The sequence below is a fragment of the Balaenoptera musculus genome, chromosome 4, assembly GCF_009873245.2.
Source record: "Balaenoptera musculus isolate JJ_BM4_2016_0621 chromosome 4, mBalMus1.pri.v3, whole genome shotgun sequence".
NCBI lineage: Eukaryota > Metazoa > Chordata > Mammalia > Artiodactyla > Balaenopteridae > Balaenoptera > Balaenoptera musculus.
The window spans coordinates 12,281,766-12,299,533 of NC_045788.1; the positions used below are offsets into that span (position 1 = coordinate 12,281,766).

A 17,768-nucleotide genomic window follows, 5' to 3' on the forward strand; every position below is an offset into this window, starting at 1 on the left:
TATTTTTTCCACTGTAGTCTCATTTGGGATTTAGGCCAAACTCAGTAGATCAAAATAAAGAGCTTGGTAGGCATAACTATATGACTTTTGCAATGAAATATTCAAGTAATGTATGCAGTTATTTTAATGGAACTCTCTGCTCTGGGTTTGTAATGAAATGAGGGAGCTTTTCTGGATCACAGGGATTTGTTCTGTACTCTACCTCGGAGGTTGTATGTATGAGTGACCTCCTGGTTTTAGACAAGTTGCTCTGAATTCTTTCTATTATTTTCTCCTTTAGTTAAAATATAAAGAAATTTCAGCAGGCTGCTTTTCCATAGCATAGATTGCTAAACTAGGGAAGAGTCTGTGCTCATTTCAAATGAACGTATGATTTTGCCTCCCTAGGGCTGGCGGCACGTGGAATTAGAATATTCCAGGTATGATTTTATGTGCATAGTTAAATCATTTAATTCTTACCACAAATCTGGTGAGATAGGCAGGCCATATTTATTTTAAAGAAGGGCATGTATGTCCTAGATGTGACATAGTAGCTTGTTCAAAACAGTGTTTTTGGACTATTGTATGTCGTAAACAACTATAAGGTATCTTCAGATATTTTCTGAAATTTGTAAGATATTTTCTTAAAGTAAAAATTCTAGATTATCCTAGTAATAATATGATTCTCAATTCTCAATCCTCTTTTTAAGTGGGAGAGTAAAGCAGAAGCTGTGGTTAGAGGGCCAGGGTTGCTTACACCTTGGATCTGCCCCTAGAGTGGGCTATGCCTGTGATGTCGCTCATCATATCAGAAGGTGGGAGGTTTGGAATGGCCGCTTGAAGGGAAGGGAAGGCAGGCTGGCTGTGACCCTCCATCTGAGGGGCCGAGGCTCAGGCTTCTCCACGCTCCGGCGGGAGCAGGTCTTAATAGTCTGTGTCAGGCTGCCTCACGCACAGGAGGCTGAGGAGGCCACCTGGCTCCTCAAGTCAGTGTCCTTGCTCGTGTGTATTCTGAGTCAGGCTTTCCAAACAGGCTGCTCATTGAAACCCCTCATGAAAAATTTAAAACACAAACGCCATGGTCTCTGTCTTCTTAGGCTCTGGTTTACATCAGTGGTTCTCAAACTCTACCGAACATCAGAACCACCTGGAGAACTTGCTAAAATGCAGATTGCTGGCTTGGTGGCATGCAGGAGCTAGCCCATGTGGGCTCTCAGAGCTCATGGTACCTCTCCGGCCAATCTCGTGTCCAGTGATTGCCTGAAATCTGCTATGCTGAGTATTTACACCAGGAGCATTGACAAATGCTGCTAATCATTGCTTCTCTTTCATTAAACCCTCACCAGCACACCAGGGTGGGACCCCACCCCCGAGCTTCTGATTCAGCAGGTCTGGGACAGGGCCCAAGAGCCTGCATTTCTAACAAGTTCCCTGGTGACATGGCTGCTGCTGGTTTGAGGAGCGCACACTAAGAGGAATTTGTCTAAAACTATGCTGTCCAGTTTGATAACCACTAGCCCATGTGGTTATTTAAATTTTAATTAATTAGAAGTAAATAAAAATTTAAAATCTGTTCCTCAGTCACATTAGTCACACTTCAACTGCTTAAACTAATATAATATTATCTGTCTTTTATATCTCAATAAAACGGGGGGGGGGCGGTGCTTTAAGAGTCCCATGAGGTTAGTGGCTCCTGTGCTGGACCGCACATTTCTAGAATGTTTCATCATTACAGAAAGTCCCATTGGACAGCACTGCCCGAGGATAAAAGCTGTGCACCTAAATTGTTTTTAAAGTTCCACAGGTAATTCTGGTGAGAAGCCTGTTTCAGTAATCACTACAATTATTAAACGTTGATCTTATATTTCAGCTCTCTAAAAATCAAACTCACAAAAAATTCTGTATTTCCCATTTTCTAGTTCTTACTAGGGAGGAAGGATCAGTTTGCTGAAATTCTCAAATATTGACAACACCTATTAATGACCCTTTTTTATAGCTGAGGACACTGAAGTGCAAAGAGGTAAAGATAGAAGAGGTTTTGCACTTGAACTGGGACCCAGCCCCAAGCCCATAACTCTTTCACTCCAGAGGTTTCTCCTCTGTGTTGTGACAGCTTTCCACTAAGGAGACAATGTTATTACAGGTGTTTGGTGTTGGTATCATCTCCAGATCGCATCAGGGCCCAGGTCTGAGAGACCGTTATCTTGCCTCAGATGAAATGTATGGCAAGCGAAGGCCCCGGAGGTCTTTCAGACTTTATCTAATAATTCCCTCCCAACCAGTGGGTCATATCAATGAATCAGGAGTGTTCCAACAGCAGATTACACAAGACTAAAGAGGGCATAGGATTTAATTAGAGATGAAGGGTCAGGTGAAATCGTTAAGAGTCATTAGTGACATCTGTGGAGCAGGTCACCAAAACCTGAGTTCACGAGGCCTCAATAGGCAGACAGAGGCTTGATGGAGTGGCCAGCAGAGAGCTGGCCTGGGATGCCACCACGGTAGGTGTGTTTCTTATGTGTTGCTGGGTGATGGTCTGTTTATTATTGATACATAGCCTGGCATGTAGAAGTGTGCTTTGTGAGTTACTGTCTCCAAGGTGCTGGTGTGGTCTAAACAATATCCATTTTATTTCAGTTCCTATGTGACCGAAATTTTGTTTTTTACAGTGATCAAAAAACTAGCCAGTAGTGCTTCTTTTCCTCTGATATATTTATTTTAATAGACTTTATTTTCTTAAGTGGCAGTTTGCTTCTCTGAGCTTCAAAAGCTGTTGCCTTATCTGTTCTGAAAAAATAACTTCAAAACTACTTTTCCTCCCTTCTTTCTGGGCTTCCTTTTAGGAATTCTGGAATTCGTCCTTTCAGGAATTTCCTATTGCCATTATCTTTGTACCTTCATAGGTGCCATTATATTCTGGCTTCTGTGGAACCTATATTCAGTGGGGGGGGGGGGGTGGTGGTGGCATGGACAGTAAATAAGATAAATGTGTAAAATAGCACATGGGAAAGTGATGAGTACTTAAGAGAACAAATGATGCAAGAAGGGGGAAAGGAAGCTTCAGGGAGGGGTTGACATTTTAGATGGGCCACAATGTTCAGTTTTGAATAAAGACTTGAAGAAAGTGGGTGAATGGGCCATTCGGCGCCTTGGGCATGAGTGTTCTGGTAGAGGAGGCATCAAGTGCAAAGTCCAAGGCAAGAGTCTGCCAGGCGTCTTCAAGGAGCAGCAGGGCCAGTGGGCTGGAGGGAGGTTGTGAGGAGTGGGGCAGAGGGGGATGAAGTCAGATTATGGGGGACATGCTCACACAGGGTTAGACATGCCAAGTGAAATAAGCCAGACACAAAGGACAAAAATTGCATGATTCCACTTATATGAGTGACCTAGAATAGTCAAATTCATAGAGACAGAAAGTAGATGGTGGTTGCCAAGGGCTGGGGTAGAGGGGGATAGGGAGTTATTGTTTAATGCATAGAGAGTTTCAGTTTGGGAAAATTAAAAAGCTCTGGAGGTGGATGGTGGTGATGGTTTGCACAACAGCGTGAATGTACTTCATACCACTGAACTGTACACTTACAAAGGTAAACTTTATGTTAGTTTACCACAATAAAAAATTAGTTAAAATTATAAATATAATTTGGAGTCAGGCTATGTGGAATCTTGAGTATGTTAGTCTAAGAAATAGAAACTTTTCTCACAAAAGGATGGGAGGCCACTGAAAGGTTTTGAGCAGAAGAATGAAAATAAATATACAAAAAGCTCATACAGCTCAATATCAGAAAAACAAACAACCCAATCAAAAAATGGGCAGAAAATATAAATAGACATTTCTCCAAAGAAGACATCCAGATGGCCAAAGGTCACATGAAAAAATGCTCAACATTGCTAATTATTAGAGAAATGCAAATCAGATCTACAGTGAGGTATCACCTCACTCTGGTCAGAATGGCCACCATCAAAAAGTCTACAAGCAATAAATGCTGTGGAGAAAAGGGAACCCTCCTACACTGTTGGTGGGAATGTAAATTGGTGCAGCCACTATGGAGAACAGTGTGGAGGTTCCTTAAAAAACTAAAAGTAGAGCTACCATATGATCCAGCAGTCCCACTCCTGGACATATATCCAGAGAAAACCGTACTTTGAAGAGATACGTGTGCCCCAATGTTCATTGCAGCACTCACTATTTACAATAGCCAAGATATGGAAGCAACCTAAATATCTATCAACAGATGAATGGATAAAGAAGATGTGGTACATATATACAATGGAACATTACTCAGCCATGAAAAAGAATGAAATGATGCCATTTGCAGCAACATGAATGGACCTAGAGATTATCATACTAAGTAAAGTAAGTCAGAAAGAGAAAGATAAATACCATATGATATCACTTATATGTGGAATCTAAAAAAATGACACAAATGAACTTATTTACAAAACAGAAACAGACTCACAGACTTAGAAAACAAACTTCTGGTTACCAAAGGGGAAGGGTGGGGGGGATGGATAAATTAGGAGGTTGGGGTTAACGTATACACACTACTATATATAAAATAGATAATCAACAAGGACCTACTGTAGAGCACAGAGAACTCTACTCAATACTCTGTAATAACCTATGTGGGAAAAGAATCTGAAAAATAATTGATATGTGCATATGTATAACTAAATCACTTTGTTGTACACCTGAAACTAACACAACATTGTAAATTAACTATACTCCAATATAAAATAAAAATTTAAAAAGTAAAGGGAATTAGCTCAAGATGGCAGGGTGGAAGGACTTGAGCTCACCCCTTCTTAGGTAAACACCAAAATCACAACCAACTGCTGAACAACCTCGATGAAAAAACACTGGAACCTACCAAAAAAGATACCCTACATCCAAAGGCAAAAAGAAGCCACAGGACAGTAGGAGGGTCGCAATCGTGATAAAATCAAATCCCACACCGGCTGGGTGGGTGACCCACAAACTGGAAAACAATTATACTACAGAAGTTCCAACACTTTTCAGGAGTGAAAGTCCTGAGCCCCATGTCAGTCCTCCCAGCCTAGGGGTCTGGCAATGGGAGAAGGAGCCCCCAGAGAATCTGGCTTTGAAAGCTGGGGGAAGCAGAAGCTCCACTCTTCGAGGGCACACACAAGGTTCCATGCACACCAGGACCCAGGGGAAAAAAGCAGTGACCTCATAAGAGACTGGGTCAGACCTACCTGTTAGTATTGGAGGGTCTCCTGCAGATGCAGGGAGGAGGCTGTGGCTCATGGCAGGGACAAAGACACTGGCAGCGGCAGATCTGGGGAGTACTCATTGGCGTGAGCCCTCCCAGAGGCTGCCATTAGTCCCACCCTATAACCTGTAGGCTCCAGTGCTGGGATGCCTCAGGCCAAACAACCAACAGGGCTGGAACACAGCCCCACCCATTAGCAGACAAGCTGGTAAAAGTCTTCCTGAGCACAGCCCTGCCCATCAGAGGGACAAGACTCAGCTTTACCCACCAGTGGGCAGGAACCAGTCCCTCCCATCAGGAAACTTGCACAAGCCTCTTAGACAGCCTCACCCACCAGAAGGCAGACAGCAGAAGCAAGAAGAACTACAGTCCTGCAGCCTGCAGAATGGAAACCACAATCACAGAAAGTTAGACAAAATGAGATGGCAGAGGAATATGTCCCAGATGAAGGAACAAGGTAAAACCCCAGAAGAACAACTAAGTGAAGTGGAGATAGGCAACCTACTGGAAAAATAATTTAGAATAATGACTGTGAAGATGATCCCAAAGATCTCAGAAAAAGTATAGAGGCAAGGATTGAGAAGACATAAGAAATGTTTAACAAAGACCTAGAAGAACTAAAGAACAAACAAACAAACAGAGATGAACAATACAATAACTGAAATGAAAAATACACTAGAAGGAAGCAGTAGCAGAATAACTGAGGCATAAGAACAAATAATTGACCTGGAAGACAAAATGGTGGAAATCACTGCCATGGAACAGAATAAAGAAAAAAGAATGAAAAGAAATGAAGACAGTCTAAGAGATATCTGGGACAACATTGCATTATAGGGGTCCCAGAAGGAGAAGAGAGAGAGAAAGGACCTGAGAAAATATGTGAAGAAGTAATAGCTGAAAACTTTCCTAACATGGGAAAGGAAACAGTCACCCAAGTCCAGGAAGTGCAGAGAGTCCCAGGCAGGATAAACCCAAAGAGGATCATGCCAAGACACATAGTAATCAAATTGACAAAAATTAAAGACAGGGCTTCCCTGGTGGCACAGTGGTTAAGAATCCGCCTACCAATGCAGGGGACACGGGTTCAAGCCCTGGTCTGGGAGGATTCCCCGTGCCGTGGAGCAAATAAGCCCATGAGCCACAACTACTGAGCCTGTGCTCTAGAGCCTGTGAGCCACAACTACTGAAGCCCGAGTGCCTAGAGCCCATGCTCCACAACAAGACAAGCCACTGCAATGAGAAGCCCGTGCACCACAACAAAGAGTAGCCCCCACTCGCTGCAGCTAGAGAAAGCCCGTGCACAGCAATGAAGACCCAACACAACCAAAAAATAAAAAAATAAAAATAAATAAATTAAAAAATATATAAAGGCAAAGAAAAAATATTAAAAGCAGCAAGGGAAAAACAACAAATAACATATAAGGGAACTCCCATAAGGCTATCGGCTGATTTTTCAGCAGAAACTTTACAGGCTAGAAAGGAGTGGCATGTTATATTTAAAGTGATGAAAGGGAAGAACCTACAACCAAGAATACTCAACCCAGCAAGGCTCTCATTCAGAGTTGACAGAGAAATCAAAAGCTTTACAGACAAGCAAAAGCTAAGAGAATTCAGTACCACCAGACCAGCTTTGCAACAAATGCTAAAAACATAAAATAAAGATGAATTGTCACAGGGGAAAAAAAATAAAGCATATCACTACTGAATAAAAAAGAAGAATGAAAATAAAATCCTCATTTGTAGGCAAGGTATGGTGGAAAACATTTTACACTGGTTACCTCTAAACCCATACAGTGCTGTATGGAAGACATGATTGCCTCCATTTGATTAATTTACTTTTTAACTGTTTATTCTGAAATAATTTTAGACATATAGAAAACTTGCAAAAAATAGTACAGTGAGTTTCTGTATTTCCTTCACTCAGCTCCCCTAAAGTTAACACCTTACTTAGCCAAAGTACAGTAATCAAAACCCGGAAAAGTAACAATACTGTTAACTAAATACTAATCTTATTCCAGTTTTACCAGTCCCTGCCTCCCCAAAGGTATTTATTGTTGTGTCTCCTTCATCTCCCTCAATCTGTGATGGCCCTCAGTTTATCAGCCTCTTTCCTGACCTTGGTACTTTTGATAAGCAATGGTCACTTACTTTGTAGCACATCTCTTACTGTGGGTTTGTCTGACGTTTTCTCAGTTAGATTGAGGTTACACATTCTGGGCAAGACTAACATAGAAGTGACGTGTCCTCAGTGTATCACGTCAGGTAGAGTATGTGATGTTGATGTATCACCCTTGATCACTTGGATGAGGTAGTGTCTTCCTTGCAGAAGGTGGTGTCTCCTGTAAAAGTACCGTTTTTTTTTCTTTTGTAATTGGCAAATTTCTTGTGGGAAATAGTTTGATAATATCACCTCTGTTTTAGATGAGGTGACTATGGTTCAGAGAGGTTAAATGATTCGCATGAAGTCACACAGCCAGTAATACCAAAACCAGAATTTGACATTAGTTTTACCTGACACAGAAGCCTACTTTCTTCCCACCACCTGTTTTGGGAATTTGTTCTCAGTGATGATGAACAAAATAACAGACGCAGCCCAGAGCCAGCTATTTAATAAACCCTAGGCTAGCAGTTTTCAAAGTTTTTGATCTCAAGACACATTTACACTCTTAAAAATTATTCAGGACACCAAAGAGCTTTTGTTTATGTGGTTATACCTATGAGAATTTAAACAACAGCCATTTAAAAATAGCAATAATAAACCTGTTACATGTTAACAAAAATAGCGTATTTATTCTTAAAATTATTTTTTGTTTGATAAGTGATTATTTCTCCACATATAATTGAAATATACACCAGTTTTGTACATCAAATTCCTGCTTGTATATTTACATTAATACAGGGCTTGATTCCCTCACTAAAAATCTGTTATGATTGTAGTGTCATGATATGTTTAAATATTTAGTAGGACCTACACTCCTTCGTTGCTTTTATTTATTGATTTGTTTGTTTATTAGTGTTTTTGCTACTTTATTTTATCTTAATTAATTAATTAATTAATTAATTTTTATTTTTGCCTGTGTTGGGTCTTCGTTTCCGCGCGAGGGCTCTCTCCAGTTGCGGCAAGCGGGGGCCACCCCCCATCGCGGTGCACAGGCCCCCCACCATCGCGGCCTCTCTTGTTGTGGAGCACAAGTTCCAGACGCACAGGCTCAGCAGTTGTGGCTCACGGGCCCAGTTGCTCCGCGGCATGTGGGATCCTCCCAGACCAGGGCTTGAACCCGTGTCCCCCGCACTGGCAGGCGGACTCTCAACCACTGCACCACCAGGGAAGCCCTATCTTAATTATTTAAATTTTATTTTATTGTGGGAAGAGCAATTAACAGGAGATCTAGCCTCTTAACACAGTTTTCAGTGTACAGTATACTAATGTAGATCATAGATAGTGTCATACAACAGATCTCTAGAACTTATTCATCTTGCTGAACTAAAACTCTGGGCCCATTTATTAGTAGCTCCCCATATCCTCCTCTCCCCAGCCTTTGGCAACCACCATTTCTTTCTTTGATTCTATGAATTTGAGTATTTTAGAAACCTCAAATGAGTGGAGTCATATGGGATTCATCTTTCTGTGACTGGCTTATTTCACCTAGCATAATGTCCTCAAGGTTTATCCATGTTGTCACATATTATGAAAATTAACTATAATTTCCAAAAAGAATTATTGAGAAGGGCAACATTGGTTTACATTTTCATAGTTTTAAAAAAGTAACTGGCTTAATAAAAGGCAGCTGGATTCTCATATCTGCTTTGCATTTAGACTATCGTGATGTTACATGTCACATAGTGTCTGGAAAACTCCACTGTGTACACCTGAGCGGATGAGAGTGAAAAAGGAAAATAACATCTTGGTATTGTTATGAAGTTAGCTTTGGAATCCCTTGAAAGGGTGTCAGGGACTCCCAGGGTCCCTGGACCACATTTGTGGGAATTGTTCCTCTGGGCATAAAGGGAGACACTGAAAGAGTGAGCATTAAATATTTAAATAGCATTAAATATATCTCATGAATAATTTCTCCATCTGTACTACCCTGTTAAATAAATTTTTAATAAACTAGAAAAAAGATAATGAAGCAGCAGGAGTCCTTTTCATGAATAGGGTGCTCTAAGGTAAAAACCCTACTCTATTTGAATTTCATGGGTGTGAAATCATTAAAAAGCAGAAGTAATGTTGCCAGTGTTATTGTAATGGTCATAAAAATCTGCAGTCTTACTGAGATGATGCACTTTTATGCTTTAATCGACATCATTTTATGGGCTAACTGGATGCAAGATCTTGAAACTGTCTGCGGGGCCTCCTGCAGGGTTAATTGTGCGCTGCAGCACACTCACACACTACATATTTCCTCCAAAGAGTCTGGGAGTTTCTAAACCAATCACCCAAACTCTGGACTCCAGCATTTGCTCGGTGAGCAGTTTTTCATTACTGAGGAATCCCAAATACAATGCAAATTGTCTAATTAATTATTTTGTGTTACTCTTCAACTTTTTGGAAAAATTGTCCTTGGAGAGCTGTAGCATCAGCACATGCAATCAATGCTTTAGAGCAAGTTGATTTCTAGCTCTCATTGTCATGGAGATAAAACCTTCAGACACTGGGAGTTATGGTGACAGTGAAATGTGCTCTTTCTCTGGTGGCATGGGATTTTACATCATGTCATTTGATGGATTTTTCTATGTCATCATTGATAAAGTACACATATAGCTATCTCTGTTTTAGTTTATCTAGCTATATTCTTAAATGAATATATTCCTATTTTGTTTTATTTTCTCTCAGGAAGATATAAAGTTATTTTTAGTTGAATGGCCTGTGAAAAATTAGGTGCATTTGCCAAAGGTACCTAATGTACTGATGGAATAAATACAGTTTTAGTTTTCTAGTTGAATGCACAGCAAAAGCACTGTTGGGTCTAAATTTGTATTTCCATATATGCACCTCATCCATTGACAAGATTTATTAGATCCTGTAAGTTTCCTTGGGGCTTTTCAGTAGGAAAAGCTCTGTTAATTCAGAGCTAAGTCAGAAATGCATAACATTTTTTTCACTTTAACACTGATCATTTCCCCCTTCCCCATTGTTTAAAATAATCATTTTCATTTTATTGAGTGAAGCAATATAATACTCATGTTATTTGCATTTGTAAAACTTGTATAAATTGTCTTCTCTAGCTAAATATTTTGGTAATAATTATCATACCATTTTCACTGTGAATTTTGCTTATGATTTAAATGTACCTTTACAACTGATTACATAGGAGACACCACAATGATTTACAAAATACAAAATATATTTTCCCTTTTTATTTCTCTAAGAAAATTTCATCCTACCTAGGATCATTCAATTGGATGCATCCTCTCAACTCTGCTTTTATATGATAAACACAAAGAATAGAATATATGGATTGATTTCTGCTCTGATTTCTGGCACAGAGCTCCTAAAACCCTTGTAATTTCCTAAGTGATAAGAGCACTAGGAGCATCTATTGTTCTAATATTTGTTCTCTGACACTGGTTCCTGACACAGAGCTCCTAAATCCCTTGGAATTTCCTGGCAGATAGGAATGTCTTTTGTTCTAATTAGGTGACTCATGGTGGTCTCCTGTATGGGGGCTGGTCACCAGAAAGACCAAGCCATGATTAGTAGCTTAGAACTTTCAGCCCCACCCTTCATTGTCCAGAGAGGGAAAGGGGGCTGGAAATAGAGTTAATCCCTCCTCCACCAGAAGTCCCAAAATTATGGGGTTCAGAGAGCTTCTGAGTTGGTGAACACACAGAGGTTCTTGGAGAGTGGGGTTCCCAGAGAGGGCATGGAAGCTCCATGTCCCTTCCCATGATATTGCCCTACAATCTCTTCCATCTGGATGTTCATCGCTGTCATTTTTCGTATCCTTTTACAATAAACTGGTAAATGTAAGTAAGTGTTTCCCTGCATGTGTAAAGTGTGCTTAGTAAACATTCTCTTAATGAATGAATGGAAACACATGTTACATATGGTGACTATTATGTGAGGCAATATATTGAAGGCCCTTTGTAAGTTGAAATGATGTGAATTTAGTGTATGAAAATGGCATTGCTTTATTTAGTGAAGAAAAATATATTTAAATAAGTGGTCTTGAAACAATTGCTTGTTTGATAACAAAATTAGATTCCTGCCTTATACAACACAAAAATAAATTATAACAGATTAAAAATTTTAAAGTATAAAACAATCAAAGAAGAAAATATTGGAGAATAATTTCATAATCTTGGAGTAAGAAATTTCTGATAATTATGAAATAAACCCAGAAAGCATGAAAGACATACAGATTTGCCTATATAAAAACACAAAAATGTCTATATAGCAAAAACCGTAATAAACAAAATTAAGAGACAAATGAGAAATAAATTAAGAAATATTTATAATTCTTATAATGTTTACAATCTATAATATATAAAATATACATGATATCTATCTATATTTCTATTCATAAATCACTAAGAAAAGGAAAAATAACCCAGTAGGAAAATGAGCAAGGTAGGAGCACCTAAATATATTTTAAAAATACTAACAGACAAAAAGGGAGAAATTGACAGGAATACAATAACAGTAGGAGACTTTCACGCTGCACTGACATCAATGGACAGATCTTCCAGACAGAATATCAATAAGGTAACAGAGATCCTAAATGACACATTAGAACAGTTGTACTTGATATCTATAGGACACCACGTCCAAAAAACCAGAATACACGTTCTTTTCAAGCATGCATGGAACATTCTCTAGGATAGACCACATATTAGGACACAAAACAATCCTCAGCAAATTTAAGAGGATAAAAATTATTTCAAGCATCTTTTCTGACCATAACAGTATGAAACTAGAAATCAACCACAGAAAGAAAAACGGGAAATAAAAGATCACATGGAGACTAAATAACATACTACTAAAAAACCAATGGGTCAACAATGAAATCAAAGAGGAAAGCAGAAAATACTCAGAGACAAATGACAAAGAAAACCCAACCTTACAAAATCTATGGAATGCAGCAAAAGCGGTTCTAAGAGGGAAGTTCATAGCAAGACAGACCCTCCTCAAGAAGCAAGAAAAAATCCTCAAATAAACAACCTAACCTACCACCTAAAAGAATTAGAAAAAGAAGAACAAAGTCAGCAGAAGGAAGGAAATAATAAAGATCAAAGAGGAAATAAATAAAATAGAGATAAAAAATAGAAAGGATCAATAAAACCAAGAGCTGGTTTTTGAAAGGATAAACAAAATCAACAAATATCTAGCCAGGCTCACCAAGAAGAAAAGACAAATAAACAAAATAAGAAATGAAAGAAGAGAAATAACAGCTGATACCACAGAAATTTTAAAAATCATAAGAAAATACTCTGAACAGTTATATGCCAACAAATTGGACAACCTAGAAGGAATGGACAAGTTTCAAGAAACATACAGCCCACCAAAATTGAGTCAAGAAGAAAAAGATCATTTGAACAGACAGATCACTAGAAGTGAAATAGAAACTGTAATAATAATAATAATAATAAAATCTCACTGCAAGGGAGTTCACTGGTGGCCTAGTGGTTAGGATTCTGAACTTTCACTACCATGACCCAGGTTCAGTCCCTGGTCAGGGAACTGAGAACCCATCCCGCAGGCAATGTGGCACTGCTGACAAAAAATGAAACAAAACAAAACTCCCTGCAAACGAAAGTCCAGGACTGGATGGCTTCACTAGGGAATTCTACCAAACATACAAAGAAGAACTTATACCTATCCTTCCCAAACTATTGCAAAAGCTTGAAGAGGAGGGAAACACTCCCAAAGTCATTCTATGAAGCCACTATCACCCTGATATCAAATCCAGACAAAGACATTACAAAAAAAGAAAATTACAGACCAATATGTTTGATGGATATAAATGTAAAATCCTCAATAAAATATTAGCAAACCAAATCCAACAATACATAAAAAGGATCATACACCACATCATGATCAAGTTGAATTCATTCCAGGATTGCAAGGATGGCTCAACAGATGCAAATCAATCAATATGATACACCACATCAACAAAAGAAAAGAGAGAAACCACATGATCACCTCAATAGATGCAGAATAAGCATTTGATAAAATTCAACTTCCATTCATGATAAAAACTCTTCACCAAACTGGGCATAGAGAGAATATATCTCAACATAATAAAGGCTACTTATGACAAACCCACAGCCAACATTATACTCAATGGTAAAAAGCTAAAAGCCCTCCCACCAAATTCTAAGACAAGACAAGGATGCCCACTCTCACCACTTCTATTCAAAGTAATACTGGGTATCCTAGTCACAGCAATTAGACAAGAAAAAGAAAAGTTATCTAAATAGGAAGGGAAGAGGTAAAATTGTCATTATATGCAGATGACATGATCCTCTATATAGAAAACCCTAAAGACTCCACACAAAAACTATTAGAACTAATAAATGAATTCAGCAAGTTAGCAGGATACAAGATTAATATACAGAAATCTGTTACATTTCTTTACACTAACAATGAAAAATCAGAAAGTAAAAAAAAAAATTCCCATTTAAAATGGTGTCAAAAAATAACTAGGAATAAACCTAACCAAGGAGGTGAAAGACCTATACACCGAAAACTATAAAGTGTTGATAAAGGAAATTGAAAATGATGCAAAGAAATGGAAAGATATCCCATTCTCTTGGATTGGAAGAATTAATATCATTAAAATAGCCATACTACTCAAAGCAATCTACAGATTTAATGCAATCCCTATCAAATTACTCATGACATTTTTCACAAAACTAGAATAAATAATCCTAAAATATATATGGAACCACAAAAGACCCAGAATTATCAAAACAATCCTGAGGAAAAAGAACAAAGCTGGAGGCATAACCCTCCCAATTGTAGTATTGTCTGGAGAAGAGTATGGAGGTTCCTTAAAAAACTAAAAATAGAGCTACTGTATGATCCAGCAATCCCACTCCTAGGCATATATCCAGAAAAGACAAAAACTCTAACTTGAAACAATGCATGCACCCCAAATGTTCATAGCAGCACTATTTACAATAGCTAAGACATGGAAACAACCCAAATGCCCATCAACAGATGACTGGTTTAAGAAGATGTGGTGTATATATACAATGGAATCTTAACCCAGCCGTAAAAAAGAATGAAATATTGCCATTTGCAGCAACATGGATGGACCTAGAGAATATCATACTAATTGAAGTATGTCAGAGAAAGATAAATATTATATGATATCACTTATATGTGGAATCTAAAATATGATACAAATGAATCTATGTACAAAACAGAAACAAACTCATAGACATAGAAAACAAACTTATGATTACCAAAGGGAAAAGGAAGGGGGTATAAATTAGGGATCTGGGATTAACAAACTGCTGTATATAAAATAGATAAACAACAAGAATGTACTGTATAACAAAGGGAACAATATTTAGTATCTTGTAATAACCTATAATGGAAAATAATCTGAAAAAAAAAATATGTAATGTATAACTGAATCACTTTGCTGCACATCTGAAACTAACGCAATATTGTAAATCAACTATACTTCAATTAGAAAAGAAAAATGAGCAAGGGAAATTACCAATTTCATGAAGACCTGCCACAAATGGCTAATAAGAGGGAGTCCACCTCATTAACTATTAAATAAATAAAAATTAAAATAATAATGTCACTTTTTGTGAAACAGGCAAAGATTTACAAGACTGAGAATATACAGTATTAACAAAGGTGTGAGGAATAAACAGGATTTTTTAATACATTGTTGGTAACATGGCATAACTGTTCTGAAGAAATATTATTTAGTATTTTTAAAGAATTAATATTTTTATTTAACAATTTAAAAATTATGTGCAAAGTAATATCCTAGATGTTTAGGATACAGTGGTTTAAAAAATGTAAGTCACAGAATGTAACATTCTAGAAGAGAAGTTAGAAAATGAATTTTAAAAAACAAATAAAAATAAAATATGATTATAAAACACAATAGAGTTCTGCTTCTGATAATGCAGGCTTGGTAGTACCAACAAGTGTTCACTAGACTAGATATACATATACCATATACCCCCAAAGACTTAAGATACTGGAATCATCTGACATATAGTCTATAAAACAATGATGCTTCCTATGTTTAAATAAGCTTGAACATATTTGCAGGAAATAAGAAACTATAAACACCATATAGCCTTTTGGAAAAGGAACCAAATAGAACTTATAAAAATGAAAACTACAATACACTGAGATTAAGAACTCAATGAATGAGTTTAATAGTAGATTAGACACAGCTAAAGCAGAAATTAAAGAATGGAAAGAGAAGTTGGAGACATTATAACATGGAGAGACAAAACATGGAAATTACAGAAGAAAGGGTGAAAGACATGGAGGATAGAGTGAGATCTCAAATCATTTATTTGGAGTTTCAGAAAGAAACGTAAACAAGGAATAATAGGTGAGAATTTTCCAGAATTGATGATAGAAATCATTCAATAGATTCAAGAGACCCACCAATGACAAGTAGGAAAACAAAAAGAAATCTACAGCTTGATACATTATATTAAAACCTCAGACAACCAAAGGTTCAGATATTCAGAGTCCAGAGGGAAATAAAAAGGAATTATCTTCAAGAGAGTGACAGTTAACTAACTGCTGACTTAATAGCAATAAAGGAAAGCATAAGTCATTGGCATCTTCAGTGTGCTGAAAGCAAATAACTTCCAACTTACGATTCCATACTACAATTCCATACAGAGTAAATCAGGAAATGAAAACTCAAATCCACTCTGAGATACCACTACATACTACTCAGATGGACAAAAATTTAAAGTTTGACAATACCAAGTGTTCTCAAGGATGTGAAACTGCAAGGACAAATAACACTTCCATTACTGGAGTGTCAGTTGGTGCTTCTTCTTTGAAAAATAGCTCTGCATCATCTAATAAAGATGAAAATTTGCACACTGTATGGCTCAGCAATTTCATTTCTGGGGCTATTCCTTGTAAATCTATATGCATGTGTACACCAGGACATTCACAAGAATGCTGTAATAGCCCCAAACTAGAAACAATGCAAATGTTTATTAATAGTATAACAAATAAATTGTTGTATATTGGTACAATAGGATCCTATACAACAATAAATGTAAACAGACTTCAACTGTTTGTGACAACACAGATAAATCTTGTAAACATAAAAGGAGCAAGAACCAAGAGAATCCCTGAAGTATAATTCTTTTTTCATAACCATCAAAACCCGATACATCAGACTATATCATTTAAGAATTATGTAAAGTTTAGAAACTAAAGGAAATCAAGGAGGTGATTACCATAAAAGTAAAAATATTTGGTTATTTCTAAGGTGAAGAGCAGGGTTATAACCAGGAAGGGATATGGAATATATGAATGTGAGTAGTATTTCTGGGTCACTGATTAATTCTAAATTTCTTGACCTAGATAGTAGTTTTTTTTTTTTTACATTTAAATAAAACATTTATTTAAAAGTTCAGTGTAGAAGTAGACACAATTCTTTCTTTTTTTAAAACATCTTTATTGGAGTACAATTGCTTTACAATGTTGTGTTAGTTTCTGCTGTATAACAAAGTGAATCAGCTGTATGTATACATATATCCCCATATCCCCTCCCTTTTGCATCTCCCTCCCACCCTCCCTATCCCACCCCTCTAGGTGGTCACAAAGCACAGAGCTGATCTCCCTGTGTTATGTGGCTGCTTCCCACTAGCTATTTTACATTTGGTAGTGTATATAGGTCAATGCCACTCTCTCACTTTGTGCCAGCTTACCCTTCCCCCTCCCCGTGTCCTCAAGGTCATTCTCTACATCTGCGTCTTTATTCATGTCCTGCCTCTAGGTTCTTCAGAACCTTTTTTCTTTTTAATATTCCATATATATGTGTTAGCATACGGTATTTGTCTTTCTCTTTCTAACTTACTTCACTCTGTATGACAGACCACCTCACTACAAATAACTCAATTTTGTTTCTTTTTATGGCTGAGTAATATTCCATTGTATATATGTGCCACATCTTCTTTATCCATTCATCTGTAGATGGACACTTAGGTTGCTTCCCTGTCTTGGCTATTGTAAATAGTGTGGCAATGAACATTGTGGTACATGACTCTTTTTGAATTACGGTTTTCTCAGGGTATATGCCCAGAGGTGAGACTGCTGGGTCGTATGTTAGTTCTATTTTTAGTTTTGTAAGAAACCTCCATACTGTTCTCCATAGTGGCTGTCTCAATTTGCATCCCCAACAACAGTGCAAGAGGGTTCCCTTTTCTCCACACCCTCTCCAGCATTTACTGTTTGTAGATATTTTGATGATGGCCATTCTGACTGGTGTGAGGTGATACTTCACTGTAGTTTTGATTTGCATTTCTCTAATGATTAGTGATGTTGAGCATTTTTCATGTGTTTGTTGACAATCTGTATATCTGCTTTGGAGAAATGTCTTTTTAGGT

The 17,768-nt window shown here is 37.7% G+C and overlaps 1 protein-coding gene across 1 annotated transcript in view; it reads left to right on the forward strand.

Moving 5' to 3' along the window:
- NEK11 (NIMA related kinase 11) overlaps window positions 1-17,768 on the forward strand; it is a 276,492-nt gene that overhangs the window by 133,574 nt on the left and 125,150 nt on the right.